This window comes from Alligator sinensis, unplaced genomic scaffold (genome assembly GCF_000455745.1).
Source record: "Alligator sinensis unplaced genomic scaffold, ASM45574v1 scaffold1060_1, whole genome shotgun sequence".
Taxonomy (NCBI): Eukaryota; Metazoa; Chordata; order Crocodylia; family Alligatoridae; genus Alligator; species Alligator sinensis.
Genome location: NW_005842907.1, coordinates 204,236 through 213,950, shown reverse-complemented (window position 1 = coordinate 213,950; position 9,715 = coordinate 204,236).

Below are 9,715 nucleotides of genomic sequence, written 5' to 3'. Positions count from 1 at the left end.
CCTCGGCTTTCCCAGCGCCTCGTGTGCTTCTGCTGCCTTCCCTGTCCCCTCCCGGACAGGTTTTCCCGGCACCAGCAGGAAGCGGACAAAGGTTTTACACGTCTCTCTTGGGGGCGATAGGTATTTCTTCTCGCAGGGGCCCCTCCGGACTGGGGGGCGCCGGCCGCGGCGGGCCATGCGTTCACCCCGGGGCTTGCGTGCACGTGCGCGTGTCCTGCCCTGGCCCGCGCGAGGCGGTCTGCAGGCCAGCTGTTCCCGAACAGGCGATTTCGCGCGTGCAGACGGGCGCCTGCGACACGTCCCAAGGGGCGAAGCCATGGGGCCGCTTGTGTCACGTTGCCCAGCCGCGGCGAGGGATCCTGGGACGGTGGCGCCGTCCCCTCGAGCTTGTCCGGCTCCGTGCGCGTTACAGCGACTGTCGCTTCCCGTTCCGGCTTGCGTTCGCTGGCAGGGGAAAAGCCTCTTCGCCGCCGGCAGCGAGCGTGTTTTTCCTGGAGACCGGCTCCGCCGTGGCGGCGCGAGAGCTGCTGGTTGTAGCCGTTGTGCGACGCGCGGGGCAGCAGTGTAGAAACGGGTCTCCCGGGGGTGCTGGCGACTTGGGGAATATGCTTCTTTGCTTACTCCCCGACTTGGCGGTGCCTCTTCCTCTGTGGCGCCCCGGGCCCCAGCACTGCAGCTTGGTTTCCCTGGCTTCGGCATCTGTTTTCTCTTGCTACACTGGAAGCTTATTTTATCTGTTTTCAGGGCCTGTTCCTTTCCCCGTGTTGTGTGCACGGTCTCTCTCTCTCTCTCTCTCTCTGCCTGTCTCGCTTCTCGTTATCTGCTTGCATCTGCTCTCTGTGGGGGATTCACTTTACCAGACACCTGAGAGTTCAACTGAGGGGAGAAGTTTTGCTCTCCCGAGTATGAGCAGCATGGACCCCCTCTGCTTCTCCTTTAGGCTGGGAGTTCACCTTCACCAGGGGTTCACCTTCCTACATGGGTGTGATTCCTGGATCTCACGTGTATATTCTTCCTGCTAGGTATCTGGTAGGTTTGAGACCTCATCCTAGGATGTACAAGGGAGAAAATGAGCACTTTGCTCTGGCCCTAACAAGAGGCTGGTGGCTGCTGTGGGAATGACTTCTCTGCTAGCCTGTCCTTGTTCTGAACTCCTCTTGGTTTGGAGGGTTTTCTGCTCCAGTGAACAAAGCCAGTGCTGCCTTTCTGCCTACGCCAGCCAAACGGCAAGAGAAGGCAGTCTGATTCTGGAGAGCGCCCTGCACAGGGTCCTGCATAACATCACAGACAGCGAGGGAGGCTGGGAACTTTTCACACGACTCCTTGGCAAAGCTCGGGAGAGCAGCCGGGCCCTAGAGTTGGTAGCAGACTTAGGCAGGTGCTGCACTGATTCTTCATGTTTTATATTTGGAAAGTCACTCTGGACCTTAAGTGGTAGAAGCTTCTTAACACATTTTTGGCACTTAGCAAGGAAAACTTATGTTCCCTTTAAGAGTGGCTGTTTAAGCCCTCTCTGAGGTTTTGGTGATTTCCATAGCCTGAAACCGACCTTTGGTTTCTTACCGCGCTAGGAATAGGCAAACTTGTTTGGAGTGGCCTATTTTAGATCTTTCTCTGATGCTTTCTAGGGCAAAGTGTCTGCTCTACTGTTGTGTCGGCAGCTACATTATTGGATTAGGATTCTTGGTGCTGGTAATTGCAGGACATGTAGCAAATCAAGCTGAGGCTGGTAAGTGGTGAAGAGTCATGGTCACCTGATGAATGTGCCAGACAGTTGTGCTTGAGTTGCTTGTGGGCCCCTCCTTGTGTTACAGGTGGCAGTAATTGGCTCCATGCTTGTAGTTTGGCAGAGGCCACAGGTTGAATGGACTGGGGAAGTTGAAGGCTACACCTGCACTGAAGGTCATGCTTCCTGGGCTTTGGCTGAGGTCACCTGACAGCATGCAGTGATGCTGCCTAAGCAGTGCACCGTGAGCCCCAGGGTTTCCATCTGGCCTTGAAAAAGGGTTCTTCTCTGCTGGGCTAGGGCAGCAACCCAGAGGTTCTGGGGTCTGCTCTGGAGCTGAAAAGATGTCTGTATATGGGAAACCAGAGTTGAGTGTTGATCGTATTAGCAGGAACAGAGGAGAACAGTAAAGGGCAGCATGGTTGTGGTGACTGAGGTGTGGGTTCTCTGGCGTTGTAATCCTGCCTGTCTCACTGACTGGCGGTGTGGCCTTGATGATCTCCCTCCCCTCTTCATTGCTTAGCTTCTAAAGGGGTAATATTCACTTGTTCAGCCAACCTGTCCTGATGCAGACACTTGAGCCTTATGCACAGTAAAGATCATAAAGAACAATATTGATTTTTCCCCCTCCCCTCTACTTTTGGGCCACCTGGAATTATGTTTTATCTTCAGAAGACTCTTGCTGCTTCATTTTGTTTTAATGCTGCTGGAGAAGAGTGCTGCTTCCTTTGTGAGGGTGTTAAAGGCCTGGCTTGCAAGAATGCTGCCTTGATATTTAAACTCTCTTCCTGTCTGATACCTTTGTGTAGCCCAAAGCAATGTTGACCCTTTTTATTTCCATATTGCATTTCAAACTCCTGTTTCTTTTCTATCTCTCTGGTCTCTTGCTGTTACCACTTCACCATTCAATTTAAATATTTTTTTATCTTTCCCAAGGGAGACTAGCTTCTCTGTTTCCAGGCTGAATTTCATGCTGTTGTTTCTGATAACTTTTCTTACTTCTCAGTCCCTTCTTATTTCATTTGCCATTCTGCATGGCCTCCCACCTCTGTTTGTGGTTTACCCTTTGGGGATGAATGTTATGGAAAATGAAGTGAAATGCTGGTGTCTGAAGTGCTCCAGTGGGCTGTCCTCGGGACCTGATATGCTTCTGTTCACAATTATGTTCTTGCCCTGTCTGGATCCATGTGTTACTGCTGCTGTTCAAGCCCATTTGAATTTTTCAGTAGCATTTAGGAAGAAACTGTCTGTGCTCCCTTACTTCAGTCTAGCCATATTCCACACGGCCCTTTCCTTTAACCCACAAAGGGCTTGATCCTCTGTCATTGAAGCAAGTTGGGGAGTTCTGGCATTGGCTCTGAGCTGGCTCTGGCCTGATTCTTCTTGGTGTGAGGAGTGCAGTGTGTTGTATGTAAATCTGAGTGGGGTGATTTACATCACTTGACTTTTAAAATTCATCACTGATTTAAATCATGCTGAGATAATTGATCTTTAGATTTTTATTTTTTTTTAATCTAAAATCTATAATGGACTAAATCATAGAGGCTTTCTTCAGGAGATGCCTGTACTAATAGAGTAATGTGCTTGAATCTGACCAAGTTGCTATATGCAAAGAACAAAAACAAAAAAACCCCAACCTCTGCCCCTCTTCAAAGGTCTAAAAACTAAGCCCCAATCCTCTAAACACTTAAACTGATATGTAGCTTTATACCTATTAACAAGTCCACTGACTTCAGTGCGACTGTTCATGTTCTTAGTGTTTGCAACATTAGAGTAACTCTTATTAAAGACTTTTTAGTGACAAAACCTCTGTCCCTTCCAGACAGGATTGCTTTAGTTAAGTTGTATACAGTTTCCTTAAGTTATTGTGAACTTTTTGTGTATACATAGCTTAACACTTCTCAAAACACCAAAGAGTGAGATTTTTCAAAATCTCCTGAATGACTTAGAAGCATGAGTTCTTTTGTCTTCAGATTGCAACCCTTGCTAGAAGAGTAGCTTGATTTGTTGCATTTCATTGTTCCTGATTTGTGGAGGTTTGGTGCAATTGGAACCTGGTCTTAGTTACACATATAACACAAGCTGTTTGTTTATCAGTTTGTAATTGAGCCTTTGATCATGTTTCAGGAAGAATGCTAAGGAAATCCTGCGCTTGTTCTTTTCAGTGAAATTTCTCACTAGAAAACATCTCTAAAATGTGAAATCTTGCTAACTGGTAGCTGCAGAAGAAAGTATTCACTTCTGCAGCGTACGATTAGAAAAGGAATGAAGTAAAGACCTAGAACATGATTTTAAAATGAATGGAAAAAATAATAATTTTATCCTCCTCATCTGACAACTTATTGTTTCACTTGGGAGTATTGTGATAAAGGTGGGTTTTAAGAGAGAGATTTTGAATGAGGAGGGGCCAGTGCCTTTATGTCAGTATCTGTGACTAGGTACTGGTGGGAAAAGCAGAGGAACAGAGCCCCGAGGCTGCCTCCCTTCATGCAGGGGAGGGGGCAGAAAGAAAGCAGAGTCAGAAGGGCTGGGTCCATGATGGCGTCAGGCACTGGATTCCCATTGGAACTCATTCATTTCTGTAAATCCAGCCCTATGAGACAAGGTCGGGTACACGGGTAGAGCCTTGAAGAGGAGCAGAATGCGCACCGTAGAGCAGAAGATCATTCTCTGAGTTGTGCTTTAGCCACAAGTGAGCCAGGTGCTTTCCAAGCAACAAGGAGGAGACTGTATGTCTGGGCAGGAGCTTACAGGCTATGGAGAGGAAGCAGTGGAAGGGGTGCCTACACCAGGAAGTGGCTGGCAGCTCTTGAATCGCCCAGGTTTGATCCCTCCTCCTGATGTGTAACAGCAAATAACACGTACTCACTCTGGGAAAGTGCATTGTGCTGGAAAATACGTGGCTAGCCCTGACAGATAAGAGCCAGCCTTTAGAGTGGAGGACAGCTGCATTTATAAAGGGGACATTTTTGGGTTCACCACAGTCAGGCAGTGTCTTTTCAGACACAATAGTTTGTGCTTGGTTGAGTTGGCTAAGTTACGTTGGGTTATAAAATGCATTTTTCCCTGTATAAATGCATTTTTCCCTTACTGTTTTGCTGTGGCAGTTTGCCATTTGATTAACTTGTAGCCTTTGTCCAAAGCTGACGTCTCATTATTCTTCATAACCCCCCCCCCCCCCCCCCCCTTAAATAATTAGGCCTGAATGTTCATATGAGCTCTTGCTCATGTTTAATCCCATTTTATTGTTGCCTGTGCTAACTTTTTTATAACTCACTCTCTGTTCTTGCCCCTACCAGTAGCTACCTGTAGTAATGCACAAATCTCCAATTCTCTCCCTTGGAGAGCAGTCCTTGTGGTTAAATGTTAAAGCCTGGAGGACTGTGGTACAGGTTTCCCTCACTTTATTCTGTATATGCGTTCCTGGAAAATGGCGCATAACTCATTCGCATACAGGGAACCCACTTTACAATGTAACAAATAGGGATACGTTCCAAGATTTCCACTGTACAGATCCCCAGACCAATTTCTACCACTTTTACAAGACAGTTTTGGTATTCGCCAACAGCAGACACAAGCACAGGGCACTATCATAATGTGGATGGGAACTACAGAAACACACAGTCTCCTGTGTGAATCTGTGCTCCTCACTTGTTGGCTGCGATATTTTGGTGCGCGTCACTACCACAGTGTACTGCACAGAGCAGCTGACTGCAGGTTTCCACCATACCGATTGCATAAGAGTGAATTTACCTCGCATATAACAAATAAGAGCGAATTCACACATGCAGAACCTGCATAAAGCGGGGAAACCCGTATTGGAGCCATTATTCTAACTTTCACGGAAATTCCAAAGCAAACAAAGTACTGCCCTGCCCTGCTTTTATCTTATGCTGGCCACCCCTTGGCCAGAAGAAATGAGGAATGTTTGTCAAATGATCTCAATTCTCGTCTGGGGCTGACTGCGCTGCCCCCCTGCAGTCCCTTGTGCCACTGGCTGCTGCTGCAGGGTTTTCAAATGCTGGTTCTGTGATGCTGTGTAAGATGAGGTGCCCTCTCTCTTGCAGTTTAAAGAGAGAATGGGGGGCAGGGGCTGGAGTCCCATCCAGGGCTCCTGAAAGGGGGTGTTAGCGATGCAGACAGCTGAGCAGGAGAAATCTTACTGTCCGTGACTTTTATGGGTTGGAGACAGGTGAAATAAAGGAATATAGTGATGCAAGAGCAAGTCTCAAAAAGGGAGTACTAAAATTGGGCTCTGTCTGCCTGGGAGTAATGGAAAAAGGGTGTGGGGAGGAGCATGAGAGTTGAGGCAAGTGCAGTTTTACCTTCTCTGGTTAGCTTTCCTGTTTGAGTTGACACTGCCACCCAGGCTGGTTTGCGTGAAATATTCTGGATTGAATGAACAGTGACCTATAGACAACTTGTCAGCTGACTTACAGGTGTTTGCCTTTCCTGTGAACCTGGTCCTTCTCTAGAAATACTCATTTTAAAATGTGTCCTGCTGCCTGCCTGTGTGGGGGCTCAATCTGCAGCTCACTGCCCAAGTGTTGTGTGTCCTGAGCTAGGCAGTTAGGAAGTTGGCCTTCTGGGCAGGGCCATCCAGAAGATGTGGGATTATCACGGAAGTTGGGTATTGTTTCCTGAGGCCACTCTTCTCTAGGTTCCTGTTGAACTAGTGTCTGGCTATGGAGACCTTGTGGTGGTGGAGTAACAGAGTGGAGTTGAGCCCCTGTGGATCATCAGTTCTTAGCTGATGGCCGTGAGGGCGCTGTGGGTGGTTTGCCAGGAGTGATATAGGTGGGATTAGCTGCGGTGCCAGGCTGGGTCACGTTCTGCAGGAAGGAGCTACCTCCTGAATGGGGAACAGCAGAGCCGCCTGGGTGCGGCACCTCCGGTGGGCTGTATGCAGGCAGTGCTGCCATTTTGGAGCTAATTGACCCAGGCACAGTGCTGTGGGAAGGCCGCTATGCTGCTTCCCAGTCAGGAGCTAGCATGGGCAAAGGTGGCTTGAGTGTGTGCAGCCTGCCCTGCAGGAGGGCCACGAGGCTGGCTGCCCGTGAGGCCTTGCGTGGAGGTGTGCGTCTGTGTGAGTGGAGAGGGGGGGGGGATTTCAAAGGTACTTCTAAGTGCATGAGTCACGCACAAAATGTTTTTTACGTTGGCTCATGGCCAGTTTGTGTTTGAATTGTGCTTCCCTCTGTTCCTTTTGCAGTTCATAGGACAGGAAGTAGACATACTTTATTCACCCTCTATTTGTTAGTGGAGCTTTGTGCTATCTAACAGCTACTGCCTTTTTACAGCAGTTAAGGTTGTTCAAGTGCTGTGGGATCTCTCTGGGCAGAAGGCACTGTTTACCTGTTTAGTGTAAGAGCCATCAGTTCAGGACTCTGAGGAATGTTGGCAGAACCTGTTCCACTTGCCCAAGCCTGGTTAGTGAGTGTAAATCCTCGCCTCAGAATACCTGGTGGAGGCTATGATTCCTGTACAGAGGCGGCGTGACTCGTTACTGGATGAAGCCAGAAGGAGAAAGGTGGTCAAGTGTGGCAGAGAATGCATTGGGCAATGCCCTTTCAGGGGTTGCAAAATGCACTTGCCAGTGGAACGTAAGAAACTTCCTCTTGCAATTGTGGTGGGGGGGAGGAGTAACCACACCCCAACATCAATGAGTCCCAGCTTTAATTTAAAAATACAGAAGGCATCTGTGAGGAACCCCACTCATGCAAAGGCATGTCAATGAATGTATTACCAGAGAAATGGGGCAAGAAGCAAAGTAGGGACCACTTAAAATAGTATACCATGTGATGGGGAGGATGCTTCACCTAATTAACTAGCTGGTGTCTTGCTCCATTTTCCTGTCCCAAGTCCCTCTTGCTTGGTGTTTCTGGCTCACTTCCATGTTGTTGCTGTGTAGTACTGGATTTATCCTCCCGTAAACCCTAAAGGCCTCAATCAGATTTGAGCTGTTGTTTGTTAACCCCTGTGCCAAGCCGACATGGGGTGATCTGTTTAACTCTCTGCTTGTCCTTGATCACGGATACTGTGGTGGGGTCGGTGGGAGCATATATTTTGTGAAGTGAGGGAGCAAGCTTGATTAGCTTTGGAGAAAGGTGAGTGAAAACCTGCAAAACTCATCTGGACCACCTTCTCTTATGTGATGTTTCTGTTGGTGTTATGGAGCTTGAAGTCTGTAATCTCCCTGCCATGTTGTCTCTTCTGTTCGAGGAGTTCTCATTCTCTTTGGTGTTGGAAAATCACTGCCTTTCTTTGTCTGAGGGACATGAATCTTCTAATGGAGTTAAGATTTCCAGTGTATGCTCTAAAGCCTTGTACAAATAAAACCATAACGCCGTCCTCAGAAAATGTGCACTGGGTGGATTGGGAGCCAGTGAATGTAGAATAGGCTGTTGGCGAAAAGAGCCTCCACTTCGTGTAAGTGAAGCTGTAATCCAAGCCTGTTGTGCTGGAGTGATGGACACTGAACGTGGTACAGGGAAGAGCCTGAAGACACGAGTAAATGTAGAGAACGTTTGGGTTTTGAAAATGGGGAGGGAGGCAGGAGTGGGGAAGGGGAGACGTGCACAGACCTGTTGGCCTCCCCGCAGGCTTGTTTGTTTTGTGAAGAAGGCAAGGATCTGTCCCAAACCTAGGTTAATAGGTGTAATATTAATGAAAGGCATGTCACTGAATTGCAGAGAGCAAGGTTCTGAATGCTGGAAAAATAAACAGTAGCTTTATTTTATCAAAGTGCCCTTCATGATGCCCTCTTCAGCACTTCCTCATGATTTTGCCTGGGCTGGGCAGGAAGTTTGGAGCATGCTGGTCACAAATGCAGCTCAGGAAACAGTTCACATCAGATGACTGCCACTGGCAGACTGTTTTGGCAGTTAAGAAATACAGCTGAAGTAGAAGCATCCGCATAACTGGTCCCGTGTCTGACACACAGCTAGCTATTTTTTAATTGTTTGCCCAGTTTGATTGCTAGCATCTTTTAGCAGTGATGAGGAGGAAGGTTCACCTTTGAGGTCTGTTACCTGCAAGTGACCACTCTGGTTATAGGCCTGGAAGGGACCTCTGGGTTCATTGGGCCCAGTCTCCTGCTGCTGCAAGCAACCCTGCACAGTCTTATGAAGCTCCATTTTGAAACCTGCTGCGTTTCTTTCCTCTACTGCTCATAATAGTTGTGCCAGACCTGCTCCCCTGGTAGTGAGAAACCTTCTAATTTTCAGCCTAGATGTAGTCATGGCCAGTTTATACCCGCTTATTCTAGTGCCAACATCGTTCTTTACCTTCCCCTGTGTTTTTAAATCCCTAATGTCCTTATAGAAAGTAATTGCATTCCCTCTCAGCCTTCCTTCCTTAGCTAAACAGACAAGGTCTCTTGGCCTCCTTCCCTACCACAGGCTGAGCATCCACTACCCTGATCATCCTTGGAGCCCTTTCCTTTATAGCCAACTGGGTGGTGAGGTTTGGGTCTGTCACCATTGGATACCTGGGTCATGTTCCCATCTTTTCTGGCTTCTCAGAGTGGTGCAGGGCCTACCTGACAGCAATTATGAAGGATACGGGGTTATTAATGTCTGGCCAAAGGGTATTTTGCTTTTTATGCGAGATGCTAAAGTGAAATGCTGGTGTACCTTGTGCTCAGTGCTGTATGGTGTTCACTGGTGTTGGTGCACTGCTACGCAAGGCTGATTGGAAGTGGCCAGTTATAACTTGGACCAATTTGAAAGGATTTTCATGAGGCCAGCAAAAGGCACTGCCCTGACCTCAGGGCTGTCCTTGCCGAAACTGTCTTCAACCACCAGGAATTAGATCTCTTGGAGTTGCCAGAATTTGCCACAATAGTGTGAAGCAACTGTTATATCTGCTGTTGTGCTCCTATTGTATCTAAATACAAGCTGTTGAAAACTCCCTTTTCATGGAGGGAGCTTGGTTCTTGTCATGCAGCTGAGCTTGGCTGTTTTTCTATCAGGTTTTTTTTCCCCCTCT